Source organism: Lithobates pipiens, unplaced genomic scaffold (genome assembly GCF_037356315.1).
Source record: "Lithobates pipiens isolate NorthernLeopardFrog02 unplaced genomic scaffold, aLitPip1_a1.2 Scaffold_19, whole genome shotgun sequence".
Classification (NCBI taxonomy): Eukaryota; Metazoa; Chordata; class Amphibia; order Anura; family Ranidae; genus Lithobates; species Lithobates pipiens.
Window position 1 is genome coordinate 489,801,170 of NW_027507764.1, and position 14,539 is coordinate 489,815,708.

Consider the following 14,539-nt stretch of genomic DNA (forward strand, 5'->3'; position numbering starts at 1 on the left):
TACCATCTAGTTTTAGCCCCGTGTCATGTGATTTTAAAGAATTCCAACTCTTCAGTTATATGCTAATATGTCCGTACTGTCATCAAAAGCAGAAAGTCTGTTTTTTCGGCATATGAACCCAAACTTAGATTTTCCTGATCTCACATTCGGACACTACCACAGGGCCGCCATCAGGGGGGTACAGCCCACACTCTTGTAAGGGGCCCCAGAGTCTAGAAGGGCCCGGCTGTCTGGCAGGGATGAGAGAAGGCAGGGAGAGGTGTATGAAAGCTCCGTGGCTGCTCTGGCTTTCAGAATGTGTGAGAGTCAGCAGCTGCTGCTGTGTCACTGACATCGGGCTCTTTGCTGCCACCTCTGGTCAATTCCAGGATGTGCACTCCTAGTGGGACCAGAAACAGCACCTTCCAAGTAAGGACTAATGTACAACTGAAGAGGAACGAGGGTGGGGGGGGGGGGGTGTACATGGGTTTCTGTGTACATATGTGTGTGCGCCTATGTGCATGTGTACATGTGTGTCTGTGTACATATGTGTGTGCATGTGTGTGTCTGTGTACATATGTGAGTGTGTGTGCCTATGTGCATGTGTACATGTGTGTGTCTATGTACATATATGTGTGTGTGTTCATGCATGTGTCTGTGTACATATGTGTGTGTGTGCCTACGTGCATGCGTACACGTGTGTGTCTACGTACATATGTGTGTGTGTGCATGTGCGTGTCTGTGTACATATGTGTGTGTGCCTATGTGCATGTGTATGTGTGTGTTACTGTGTGTTCATGTGTGTGTGTGTCTGTGTACAGGGGGGCTGAGAGCGTACAGGTGTTAGGGGGGCTGAGAGCACATGGGTGTAAGGGGAGCTGAGAGCGTAAAGATGTGAGGAGGGCTGAGAGGGTACATGTGTGAGGGAAGCTGAGAGCATACAGGTGTGTGCACGGAAGGACTTTATGGGATGGCTAGTGGGCGAATTCGGTGAGACGGCCAGGGGGCAGGCCCTGGGGAATGTTGGCGGTCAGGCCTGGGGGGGGCCCAGGCCTAAAGCTGTCTAAGGGGCCCCACAATTTCTGATGGCTGCCCTGCACTACCATGTTGGATTGCCCTATACTCCAACAAAAAACACATCTTATTGAGATCAGTCTTCATTCATCCTGCTATCCTTTGAATTCTGGACTTCTACTGCTGTTTCCCCAAGGCTGCGATCCTCAGCACACCACATGCTGCATTTACCACATTACTGCTGTAAGAAAAATCACACATTCTGATGACCCACCAGCAAGTGAGAAAGGGAGAGGATCTATAGCATTTTTCATGTTCATAGATTCTTTCTATCCATCTGTCTATAGCACATGTTGCCCATGAGTCGAATCTGTCCTTACCTGACATTTCATGTGGCCCTCACACCTCTCCTGCAGCTACGGTGACCTCCTCATTTCTGCCCCCATTTTCGGAAAATAGGCTGTGCCAGTTGCGCATCCCTGTGCGCATGCGCACGGGAATGGCGCTGTGGCGCACACTTGTGCGCAATAGAACTGCTCTGTGGCACACACGCGTTTGCGGCTCCATAGCGTGACCCTTTGCCAGGCCTATAAAAGGAGCGCCAGCACCCAGACAAATTGCTGTTTCGTCTTCAGCTATCCTGTGATTCCTGCTCCTTGTTCATGTGATTTGCTTACCCGTTGTGACCCGGATTGCCCCTAGAACACGCTGACTCCCTCCTGGACCTGACCCCTGGCTTGTTTCTTGGCCTTCTGCTCTCTCTAGTGTTTGACCCTCGGCCTGTACCTGGACTTTGCCTCCTGTCTCCTGTGATCGATCCTCGGCCTGTTTTTGGATTGCCTTTTGTCTCAGCGCTTCAGATTACTTGTTCCTGGACTCTTGAACTGTCTTTGACCCTCGGCCTGCCTCTGGACTTTGCTTATCGCCTGATGGACTTGTTGCTGGTACTTCCCGGACCTCTCCTGGTTCGCTGCCTACCTGCCCTGCACAAGCTACTCCTTGATCTTCAAGCAAGTAAGCTGTCCTGCTGGTAGCTTGTGCCTCTTGGTGTCAACCTCTCTTTGTGCCATCTTCAGGGGTGGTGTGCGCTGAGTTGAAACAGCGACCGTTCTCTGTATCTTGGCCTCGGTGAGTAGTCCTTTTCTGATACCCCATCTTGTTTCAGTAGTCAGCAGCAGAGAATATAACTCCTCCACCAGATCCTGAATCTCTATGTGCTGCCACAGCACACCCTTGCCCCCGCCTCCCCTGGTCTCAGCATTCAGAAGACTGGCAGCTGGCTCCAGCCCTCCTCTGGTCCTCCACCAGACCCTGCACTTTCTGCTTCCTGGCATCAGCACAAGGTAAGGGGGTGTAATGTGATGTAAGGGAGGGTGATGGTGAATTGAGATGGTGGGGGGCTCTTGACTTCTGATGCAAGGGGAATGGGGTGATCTGGACATCTAGTCCTACAACTACAACCAACCCTTTAAAGGCAACCATAATGCTGATGGGCACAATTAACCCCTGATGTACAGTATCTAACTAGCTACAGTATCATCCATCTATCATAGATGGAGAAGACTTGGGAATAACACAAGACCCAATTCAACACTCAAACACTTCATTCCAGGACCTTACAAAACACAAACCCACATGTGCAAAACTCCTTGATGAAAGAAATAGGAAGTCTCACTTATAGCGAAAGATTAGAAAAACTGTGCTTATTTAGTTTGGAACAGAAGACGTATTTTGCTTAATATGCAGACATATATCCAAAGTGAATATAAAATAGTTGCCAAATAAACCTTTTATTCAAAGAACCATAAAAAAGAACAATTGGACATCAGTAGTGTTATGAATATACGATTTTACCATCAGTACAGGAAAGGGCTCTTTCAGAATGTTTAAAGCAGATCTTTTCTCAAATGTTAGAATAAATCTATGTTGACAGTTTTGCTGACATACGGTAGATTAACCATAATAGAAGGTCTGAAAATATGTACTTGTCCTGGAGAAAATGCTGCTCCAGGCTCCCTGCAGCAGAGATTGCTCATGTGGTCTTTGCTGAATGGGGCAATTCTCATTTGCAGCAGAGACTGTGACAAAATAACCTATTCCTAAAGACGTGTGGCTAGCACTAAAAGGAAGCGACAATTTCTGAAAGAAAGGAAAAGTAGTACAAAAGCCACAAAGTAAATATCACAATTACACTTGTAATGACCAGTTAAGGTTAGGACCAATGCTTGCTTCATGATATGTATGAATATATTTGAAACCGCTGGCTTTCAGCTTGATCTACAATGCTTCCCAAAAATTCCGATCAGAAAGCGCAGATCCCCCTCCTCAGGACTACATAATTCCAAGCTACACTGCACATGTGCATCCTATCCAGCCTCAGTTGGCATACTGGTACAGACAAAATGGACTTGGCATCTCTCCTAGGGCCATGCAAGAAAGGACTCCTCCACTGGATCATGAAAGGCAATGGAACCCTCTAAGCAGAGGAAACCTGCAGCAGGGATCTGTGAACCAGATATTTTTGAAAGATCACTTTAAAGCACTTTAATACCGGGCACTTTAATCCCTTCCTGCCCAGGCCAATTTTCAGCTTTCAGTGCTGTCACACTTTGAATGACAATTGCGCGGTCGTGCAACACTGTACCCAAACTAAGAAAAAATAAAAATAAACACAAAACTTGTTTTTCCTTGTTTCGGTTATATAATTTTGCAAATCATTGTGCTTCATAAATGTAGGCCAAAATGTATTCTGCTACATTGATTTGGTGAAAATAACCCAAATCTGTGTATATTTATGGTTCAATATTTTTATTGAAAAGAAAAATGTTCATAACAATACAAGTAACAAATAGCTGAGTTTACAACATAGATGAGAACAATAAATGAGAACAATACCAGTCTACAGTTTTATCAAGTCTGCTGCAGAGGATCAAAGTACAAAGTCAGTTCACAATAGATAAAATTGGTGAAAAGAAAAACTATGTCTGGATTGTAACCCGTTGTATCATTTAACAGATATGTTTCTGGGGTCTGTGTGCATATAATTCCAGTGCAGTCTCTTGTGGAATCATGGTGGAAATAATTGATGGGCAGAATGGTGCCACTGTAGCCAGGGTTGTCATAGTGAATGGGATTTCCCATAGGAACCTGGATGCATGGATCAGTTCATATGAGTAGTATTCATGGATCAGATCCAGGGTATTTGCTGCAGAGAGAGCTTGCATTTTTTCCAGTGTCTAGTAATGTTAAGTCTGGCAACCAGGAGGATATGTGTTACTGAGTGTCGGACAGATGGTGTGAAGGATTCTATTGTCAGATTCAGTAAGGCTAACTCATGTGAGGAGGATATTTGGGGTTACGTCACCCTTGAAATAATTCAACATATCTCTTGCCAGTAGGTATGGAGGGCCAGGGATTTCCAAAGGATATGTAAGATGTCACCTGTTTAACCGCAGTTTCTCCAACATAAGTTTGTAGAATGTTGCCAGCTTAACAGGGGTTAAATACTGTGATAGACTCACCTGGGACACATTATTAAGGAGGCCATGATGGTCCCTGCTATATGACTCCCACACTGGCAGAGACCATCATGGCCTCCTTAATAATGTCTTTTTGTATTACATAACATACTATCTTCCTAAATGCTTGTAGCTCCCTCAAATGGCAGGGCCCATATCCGGGCTAGCATTCAGTCCCCTCCAAAAGCCTCTGTCCAGGGTGAGTCTATCACAAATATCATCTGAGGGAAATCTTTAGCGTTTGTTCCCATAAAGCAGAGCAGCTTGTAGATTTATGTGTATGCCTGAGGCATGGGCGTCCGCAGAACTTTTTCCAAGGGGGGGCATCTTTTCAAGGCCACTCATGCTCCGCCCCTTTTCGACAATCTCATGAAAATCTTTCCACTGGTAATACATATGTGTTATATAACAGATAATTCATCTTCACTTTGTATTGGAAGTTACTCTGGCGGCTGCGTACCATGCCCATATAACCTAGAGAATGTACATCTTTTTTACATTGCAATACATCTGTTGTGGCCATATTTTGATCCCATACTGTCACTGCATAGGATGTTTTCATTAAGATAAAAAATATGGCAACAACAGATGTATTGCAATGTAAAAAGATGTACATTCTTTAGGCTATATGGGCATGGTACGCAGCCACCTGAGTAACCTTGCGGACGCCCATGCTTTCAAAAACCAGCCCTGGAAAAAATTTCATACCAGCCTCACAGCATTATTATACCAGCCCAACAGCATAACGTCATTATTTTCTTGTTCATGAAAGGGAAAAACCATGCATTTTAAAGCACATTTGATGAAGAGAGTATTAGATATAGATATGAAATCACATAGGGCTTTATATATATATATATATATATATATATATATATATTCAAATTCCAGTTAATAGTGGTAAGTGATCAATCATCAAGGGGGACCCCAGAAACTCAGAACGTGGGGGGGGGGGCACCTTCTGCAGAAAGAATACTCTAAGGTAAGGGGGGTGGCTTACTAATATAAGGAGGAAACCCTTTTATCAGTGCCCCTTACATTATCGTATTCACTCCCCCCTTACATCAGTGACCCCCGACTGGCCTGGCGGTGCTTTCACTGACCTCCTCTCAGGTGCACTGTGCAGGGCTCAGTGAGTCGGCTCCAGCTTGGAGGTTTTATCCTATAGTCTCCTGTCCATACAAGTTTGACTTCTCCCATGACCCCCATCCCGGCAGCGCTCCCACTCTTGACTCCTCTCCAGACTCCCTCAGAGACTGCAGACTTGATGCAAAAGCTCAATGCAGCCTCACCAGAGCCCATCAAATTCAGCCTCACTGTGCCCACCAAATGCAGCCTTACTATGCCCACCAAATGCAGCCTCACTGTGCCCACCAAATGCAGCCTAACTGTGCCCACCAAATGCAGCCTCACTGTGCCCACCAAATGCAGCCTCACTGTGTCCACCAAATGCAGCCTCACTGTGTCCATCAAATGCAGCCTCACTGTGTCCATCAAATGCAGCCTTACTGTGTCCATCAAATGCAGCTTTACTGTGCCGTGAATGCAGTCTCACTGTGCACATCATTGCAGCCCCTCCTGTGCCCCATGTCCCAGTCTGCAGTCCCTGTCTGTGGGAAGGTGTGTTGTTGATGCTCGGTACAGTACCTTGCATGCCAGCAGGATATCCATGACGGCCAGCAGCAGGCAGGGTCTGTTCTCGTTTTGGATGGGGACGGTGCTCCTTCCAGAGGATCTGTCTGCTGTGAGATGGAGTGGTCCCTGGCCACCTGCACCTTCAGCCGTCCTCATTTTCCAGCCCCAGTCAGCCTGCCCTCTGGTCCTGGGGAAGTGGAGAGCACTGAGTGGGAGTTGGAGAGAAGGGGGAGCAAAGAGTACTGGCGGGGTTGGAGAACACATGGGTGGGGGCAAAGAGCGAGGGGGAGTGGAGATCACAGAGGTGGGGAGCAGAGAGCGCGGGGGGGACTTGAGAGTACTGGGGGGGCAACAAGAACAGGGGTAGAGAGCACGGTAGGCTGAGAGCACTGGGGGGGCTAAGAGTGTGGGGTGGTGGAGAGCACTGGGGGGGCTAAGAGTGTGGGGTGGTGAAGAGCACTGGGGGGGCAGAAAAACAGGGGTGGAGAGCACGGGGGCTGGAGAGTACTGGGGGGTACAAAGAGCAGGGGGGAGTGGAGAGCAATGGGGGGGAGCTTGAGAGAACCAGTGGGGGCCAGAAAGAACAGGGGTGGAAAGCACGGGGGACTGGAGAGCACTATGGGGGGTGGAGAGCACATGGGTGGGGGCAAAATGCAGGGGGAGTGGAGAGTACAGGGGTGGGGAGTGGAAAGTGCTGGGGGGAGCCCAAAAAAACAGGGGTGGAGAGCACGGAGGGTAGAGAGCACTGGGGGGGGGCTGGAGAGCACCAGGGGGCAGAAAGAACAGGGGTGGGGAGAATGGGGGGCTGGAGAGCACTGGGGTGGGGGCTGGAGAGTGATGGGGAGAGCTGAAGAGCACTGGGGGGGAGAAAGAACAGGGGGGAGAGCACTGAGGGGAGAGCACTGGGGGGGAAAGAACGGGGGGAGAGCACTGGGGGGAGTGGAGGGCACCGGGGGGGGAGCACTGGAGGGAGTGGAGAGCACTGGGGGGAAAGAACAGGGGGGAGAGCACTGGGGGGGAGAACGGGTGAGAGCACGGAGGGGAGAGGACTGGGGGGAGTGGAGAGCACTGTGGGGGGGAGAACAGGGGGGAGCACTGGGCGGAGTGGAGAGCACTGGGGGGAACGGGGGGAGAGCACTGGGGGGGAACAGGGGGGAGAGCACTGGGGGGAGAGCACTGGGATGGTGGCTAGAGAAGGATGGGGAGAGCTGGAGAGCAGCAAGAACAGGGGAGGAGAAAACTGGGGGGGGGGCAGGAGAGTGTGGTGGTGGAGGAGAGTACTGTGGGGGGGGGCAGGAGAGTGTGGTGGAGAGCACTGGTGGGGGAGGCAGGAGAGTGTGGTGGTGGAGGAGACCACTGGGGGGGCAGGAGAGTGTGGCGATGGAGGAGAGAACTGGGGGGGGGCAGGAGAGTGAGTGGTGGAGGAGAGCACGGGGGGGCAGGAGAGTGTGGTGGTGGTGGAGAGCACTGTGGGGGGGAGGAGAGTGTGAGTGTGGTGGTGGAGGAGAGCACTGGAGGGGGTGGCAGGAGAGTGTGGTGGTGGAGGAGACCACTGGGGGGGGGTGGCAGGAGAGTGTGGTGGTGGAGTAGAGCACTAGGGGGGGCAGGAAAGTGCGGTGGTGGAGGAGAGCACTGGGGGGGGGCAGGAGAGTGCGGTGGTGGAGGAGAGCACTGGGGGGGGGCAGGAGCGTGCGGTGGTGGAGGAGAGCACTGGGGGGGCAGGAGAGTGCGGTGGTGGAGGAGAGCACGGGGGGGAGGAGAGTGTGGTGGTGGAGAAGAGCACTGTGGGGGGGACAGGAGAGGGAGGTGGAGAGCACTGGTGGGGGTGGCAGGAGAGTGTGGTGGTGGAGGAGACCACGGGGGGGGCAGGAGAGTGTGGCGATGGAGGAGAGAACTGGGGGGGGCAGGAAAGTGCGGTGGTGGAGGAGAGCACGGGAGGGGGCAGGAGAGTGTGGTGGTGGTGGAGAGCACTGTGGTGGGTGGGAGGAGAGTGTGGTGGTGGAGGAGAGCACTGGAGGGGGTGGCAGGAGAGTGTGGTGGTGGAGGAGACCACTGGGGGGGGGTGGCAGGAGAGTGTGGCGGTGGAGGAGAGCACTGGGGGGGCAGGAGCGTGCGGTGGTGGAGGAGAGCACTGGGGGGGGGCAGGACAGTGCGGTGGTGGAGGAGAGCACTGGGGGGGCAGGAGAGTGCGGTGGTGGAGGAGAGCACGGGGGAAGGAGAGTGTGGTGGTGGAGGAGAGCACTGGGGGGCAGGAGAGTGTGGTGGTGGAGGAGAGCACGGGGGGGAGGAGAGTGCAGTGGTGGAGGAGAGCACTGGGGGGGGGCAGGAGAGTGCGGTGGTGGAGGAGAGCACTGGGGGGGGGGCAGGAGAGTGCGGTGGTGGAGGAGAGCACTGGGGGGGGCAGGAGAGTATGGTGGTGGAGGAGAGCACTGCAGCCCCCCCTCGATCCTCCTATCCAGGCACTGGCACAAATGGGCATCTACTCCTCTGGATCACAGCGCTGGATGGCTGTGTTCGGCGGCCGCTCTGTAACACAGTCCAGCCCTCCCAGACCGGCTCATGTGATAGGCGGAACGTGATTCTCTCTACTATCACAGGAGCAGGTCTGGGGGGCGGGACTGTGTTACAGAGTGGCCGCCGAACACAGCCATCCAGCGCTGTGATCCAGAGGAGTAGATGCCCATTCGTGCCAGTGCCTGGATAGGAGGATCTCCTCCACCACCATACTCTCCTGCCCCCCCAGTGCTCTCCTCCACCACCGCACTCTCCTGCCCCCCCAGTGCTCTCCTCCACCAGAGCCAGCGCTGTGATCCAGAGGAGAGAGCTCAGAGCGGATGATGCAGCCGCAAGCGGACTCAGAAAAAAAAATGCAGCATGGCGGCGGCGGCAACACCTTGGAGATTCCAGTGGGGGCACTTGACCCCCCTTGCCCCTTGCTGCGGACGCCCATGGCTGGAGGGCAGTGGTCCACTGATGATCAGTAAATGTGGCATTCAAGTCTGTCTCCCACTGTAGAAAGGGTTAGAATTTTACAAAGGTCTTTGAGCTGAAGGTAGAGAGTTGGTGTTGGTGAGGAAGCGTCTCACCAAGTCAGGTATGGCATATGAGGGGTTAGTTAGTTTGGATAGGCAATATTTCAGCCAGAGGTAAGTGAACGGTGTGGTGGGCTGTAGCTGGAATACCTGTTGGATGTTAGCAAAGGTCTTGTACATGGATAATACCATGGAGGCACCATTCCTTGAAAGATATGTTCGTAATCATAATCGTGAGATTTTCTAAAGGGATAGGTGGAAAGATTTGCTGTGAGGGAGGGCATTGGGCCACCAACAGTGAGCACCAAGCTGCCATTGAAGCCACCATAGGGGGCGAGATAGCTGATGGTGATGGAGGGCCATAAGGTGTGCCTACAAGTCACATTTTTTTAATTCTTTTATTATGGCCAAACATCTCAATTATGCCACGTACATGCGATCAAACTATCCGGCGGACAATCCGCCCGTGTGTGGGCTCCAGCTGACTTTTTTCCCTAAAAGTCCAGCGGACCTAGAAAGTAGTACTGACTCAAAAATTGTCCGCTGGACTGCGAGTCCAGAGGACAATCCGGCCATGTGTGTGCTAGTCCGCCGGACTTTTGAAATGAACGGACTTTCCTGCACACGGAGGAAAGTCCGTTCATTTTGAACGCGGCTCCAGGTAGCCGGGACTAGCGAAGGAAGTCAATGTCGCTGCCTTCGGTGGCGAGAGTGACATGTCGCTGGCCCCATCACCTGGTATGGACTTAAAGGGGAAGCCCTATGCCAAAAAGACAGCGTGGGGGTCCCCCCCAAGGTCCATGTAAGACCCTTATCCGAGCACGCAGCCCGGCCGGTCAGTAAAGGGGGTGGGGACGAGCAAATGCCCCCGCCCGAGCCGTGCCAGGCTGCGTGCCCTCAACATGGGGGGATGCTTTGGGAAAGGGGGGCTGTGCGGCCCACCCACCCCAAAGCACCTTGTCCCCACATTGATGAGGACAAGGGCCTCTTCCCGGTCGTTGGTTGACGGGGTCTGCAGGCGGGGGGCTTATTGGAAACCGGGAGCCCCCTTTAATAAGGTGGCCCCCAGATAACGGCCCCCCACCCTATGTGAATGAGTATGGGGTACAATGTACCCCTATCCATTCACATGGTGAAAAAAAACACAACACAAGGGTTAATAATTTATTGCACAGCTCCGGTGGTCTTCTTTCGTCTTGGGGGGTCGTCTCGCCGGACTCCTCCGCTATCTTCTGCTCTTTTATTAGCTCTTTCACTAGAGGAGGAGCCCGGCTTTCTTCTTCGTCGCCGTCGCCGCCGTCCGGGGGTCTTCTTCCGACTTCGGGGGTCTTGTCCCCCTCTTCAGTTCTTCTTGCCGGACCCCCGTCCAGTTGTGTGTGGGCAGGTCTGCTCGTTCGGAAAGTTCAGCAGACTTTCCGGGGGTTTGTCCACCAGACTAAGTCCGCCGGATAGTCTGATCGTGTGTACGCGGCATTACAAGTCAAGTCATCTATTATCACCAAGCTGAACAAAGGTACCAAAAGGCAACACTTCATCGGCAGACACCAGATACCAAAAACATACAAGACCTGTGAATAAGTTTGCTGACAGTTTAGGAATTGCGTTGTATATACTATAACATCTATCATCAACAAATCCAAGGGGTTCAAAGGCCCATAAGTACACATATCAAAAATCAAACAGTGAAGTTACACCTAAAGAAATAGAATAAATCTAGTAATAAGAGAAAGCAGATAGATATGCTAGTGTTTCTAACTTTGTGCACCAAATATTCATCTGCGGATATTATCTCATAATTTCTTCTGAGAAGACTGCCAATTTTCATATTTGCCATTACAGTGGCAAACTAGCAAGAGTATAGTAGTAAATAAAGGAAGAAAGAGGTGTGTGTGGGGGGGGGGACAAACAAAACAAGGCTAATGGGTCATTCTCCCAGGAAGGTAAACAGAAGCTCAAGTAAGAAAATCTGGGCAGCCACCAGTAAGGTGGACTGTAAGGACTCGGAACGGACGACCTCTTGCATGTAAGCTTCTGTACAAGTGTAGTATCTCCAGGGCCTCCACTTGTCTCTAAATTGTTCTTCTGTATTATGTAGTGAAGCTGTCAGTTCCTCCATATGGTTAATGCAGTTAATTTTAGAGTACCACAGGACCCTGGTTGGTGGTTGGGATTGTCTCCACAACGCATAGACACAGGCCCTTGCTGCATTAAGGAGCTGCATAGCAAGAGGTTTCTTGTACTTCCAAAGAGGTCTTTCTGTCAGGGGTAAAAGACATGCAACCGGATTACCTTTCAAACCTACTGAGGTCAAATGTTCAATAGTGATTGTCACCTCCTCCCAAAAAGGTCTCAAAATGGGGCAGAACTAAAAAAAAAATTATATTGTACCGCCCTCCACATTACATCGCCAACACATGTCAGGGGAAGCCCTATCCATCTTGTGGAGTACGTAAGGTAATCTATACCATCAGGATAGGATTTTGTACCCAACTTCCTGGTATTGGTTTGCTGTTGAGGTGTAAACTGAATATTTAAGTCAACGTTCCATTGGCAAACAAAGGTTGGGATTGGTTCATCAGCAAAGGCTGTCAAATAGCCATACAGCAGAGACAATGTGTGCCTAGAGGGTTCCCCCATCTTACAAAGGGATTCAAATCATGTGGGTTATAATGCGCTTTCTGAAGGGACTGTAGCAAATGTCTAAGTTGGTTCATACTCAGACTATCCAATGGCGGATCTGGTAGCCTGGAAATGGCAAAATTAATGTTTTTGGAGGGAACGAAGTTCTTTTTGCATTTTGGCAAGAAATGGGAGAAAGTTTATGTGGAATACGTTTTTCACAGATTTAGTCAGTTGGATAACTAGATATGCTAATTTCTGCCCAGGTGAAGGGGGATTGTTGCTGGAAGAGAGTTCTAGTGATGCCATCTGGGTGGAGGTCGAGAATAGTTCTTGTGGGTTAATTTACCAATTTGGAAGCCTGAGATAAGGGGGTTGGATCTTATGTGTTCTGAAAGGGGTTCCATGAGGGGATTGAAAATCAATGGTGACAGAGGACACCCCTGTCTAGTACCATTAGTGATTTGGAAAGGTCGTGATAACATGTTGGAGGTATATACTTTGGCTGAAAGGGTGTGTAGAGTGCTATTATTGCTGAGAGATTACCTTAAAAGCCACATTTTAGAAGCACCCTTTAAAGGTAATTCCAAGGGATCATGTCAAACGCCTTCTCTGCATCTAAGGATAGAAGCAGAGAAGGCATTCGGGAAACATCAGCGTGATGAATTATATTAATCAGCCTTCTTGTAGCGTCAGAAGTCTGGCGGTTTTTTGTGAAACCAGATTGATTTTGGTGTATCAGTTATGGTAAGATATTCTGCAGTCTGTTTGCAATTAATTTGGCGTAAACTTTTATGTCCCGGTTCAGGAGTGAGATCGGTCTAAAATTTTGAGGGGAGGTAGGTTCCTTGCCTGGTTTTGGTGAAGTAATTATTAAAGCTTGGATCATTTCTGAAGGAAATGAGTTGGAGGCAGTGTTGATAATGACAGAAAGCATGTGTGGGCATAGTATTGAGATGAATTGTTTAAAGTATTCACCCATGAGGCCACCTGGTCCTGGGGATTTATTGGGAAGGAGAGTAGAGATCATAGAAGAGATTTCTTGAGGAGTCAAGGGGCATTGAGAAAAGCAAACTGGTCTTCAGATGGGAGTGCGATTTGGTTTAAGAACATGGTAATTTCCTCTAAAAGATGGTTGATGTGTAAGACCATTTTTTTCATGAGGCCCCAGTTGAATCAACACCCCCTTGATAAATGCTTTATGCGAGTTCCACACTACACCTGGGTCAGACACTGAGCCTTGAATACATGTAAAAAAATGTGAAAGTTGTGTAGAGATAAGTTTAGCGCATTTTGATTACTGAATTAGATAGTTGTTAGTGTGCCAAATGTAACTATTCTGTTGGGTAGAGGAGTCTGAAATGGTGATGCTTTTCGGTGCATGATCCGACCAAGTTATAGTGTGTATCTTGGATGTTTGAAAATTTTGTAGTAGCCATTTCTCTAACAAAAATAGGTCTATTCTAGAGTAGGCATTATGACATGGCAAGAAGGTGAAGTCACGCTCGTTGGTGTGATAGCATCTCCAAACATCATGGAGGTCATGTGCACGGAGGGTGTTTTTCATTTGTGAGTTGAGCACTTGGTTGGGGTGGTGGTGTCCAACTTGGTATCTGGAACTGTTAAAGTCCCCACAAATTATTAGGTGTCTTTGTTGAATTTGTGTTGTTTTCTGGAGAGTTTTGGTGAGAAAGGAGATCTGTCTCTTGTTATGTGCGTAGATATTGTAGTGTATAGGATGTTGTTTACAGAGCATACAAAGATAAAGTATCGACCGTCGGCATCTACTGTTTGATAATGTAGCTGGAATGTCACCAAGTCTCTGACCGCAATCATAACACCTTTTTTTTTGCGGTAAAGCATGAATGGAAGATGTGAGGGTATTGCATGTTGTGGCAATAGGGTAGAGGTGAGTAAGAAATGTGTTTCTTGTACGCAGAGGGCGTCACATTTGTGGGACTGGGCTGTTTTCCACAATGAATTTGTGTTTTGCGGGGTGGTTTAGTCGCCTGGCATTTATTGACAAAAAGGTGACAGGCATGTCTATTTGTATAATAGGGGCCCACACACTTACGGTTTGTGATCCTTCTTAGAAGGTTAGAAGGATGCCACCTAGAGAGGCAAGTTATGTTCTGGATAAGCAGATACTGGTCTATGCGCGGAGCCTATTAAAAGTCACTAAAGACCACTGGAAACTTCAAGGGAAGAAAAAAATGTTAACGGTATGTACTGATAGATTGTGAACTGTAAAACTTAGTTTAACCAACTGAGAAAAATAGAAACAGAATAGCAGCAAATGTAGTGGAGCTGCTATGTATGACGTAGAGGGAAAAGTTCACTTCTGCAGTGTTCGTCGGCAAGAGTAAGGAGAGGGAGCCGATAAACTGTGGGTGGGTTTGCAAATGACATCTAGGTCAAGTCTGTTGCTTATGGCCTCCGGGGGTGAATCTGCGTGATTGCGGGGGGCGTAGAGGGAGTAGTTTGCATATCTTCTTCTCCTGGTGGATCAGGTATAATACCCCAGGTGTGGAGCATTCGCATGCCATAGTTGAGGGTGTTGATCATGTGTGAAGTGCCATTGCGAGTTACATGTAGAGTAGCCAGGTTGCAGGGTATGTTTAGAGAGGTCTGGAAACAGTTGATGTTTTCATATGGGGCTGGTAGTGAGCGCATCAATCTGGATGCTGCAAGCAGATGATCTTTGGTTTGAAAAAAGTGTATTCTAATGAATATATCTCTGGA

At 49.4% G+C, this 14,539-nt stretch overlaps 1 protein-coding gene across 3 annotated transcripts in view; it reads right to left on the reverse strand.

Moving 5' to 3' along the window:
- Window positions 1-14,539, reverse strand: part of MMP16 (matrix metallopeptidase 16) — a 322,591-nt gene that overhangs the window by 71,767 nt on the left and 236,285 nt on the right. The window lies entirely within an intron of this gene.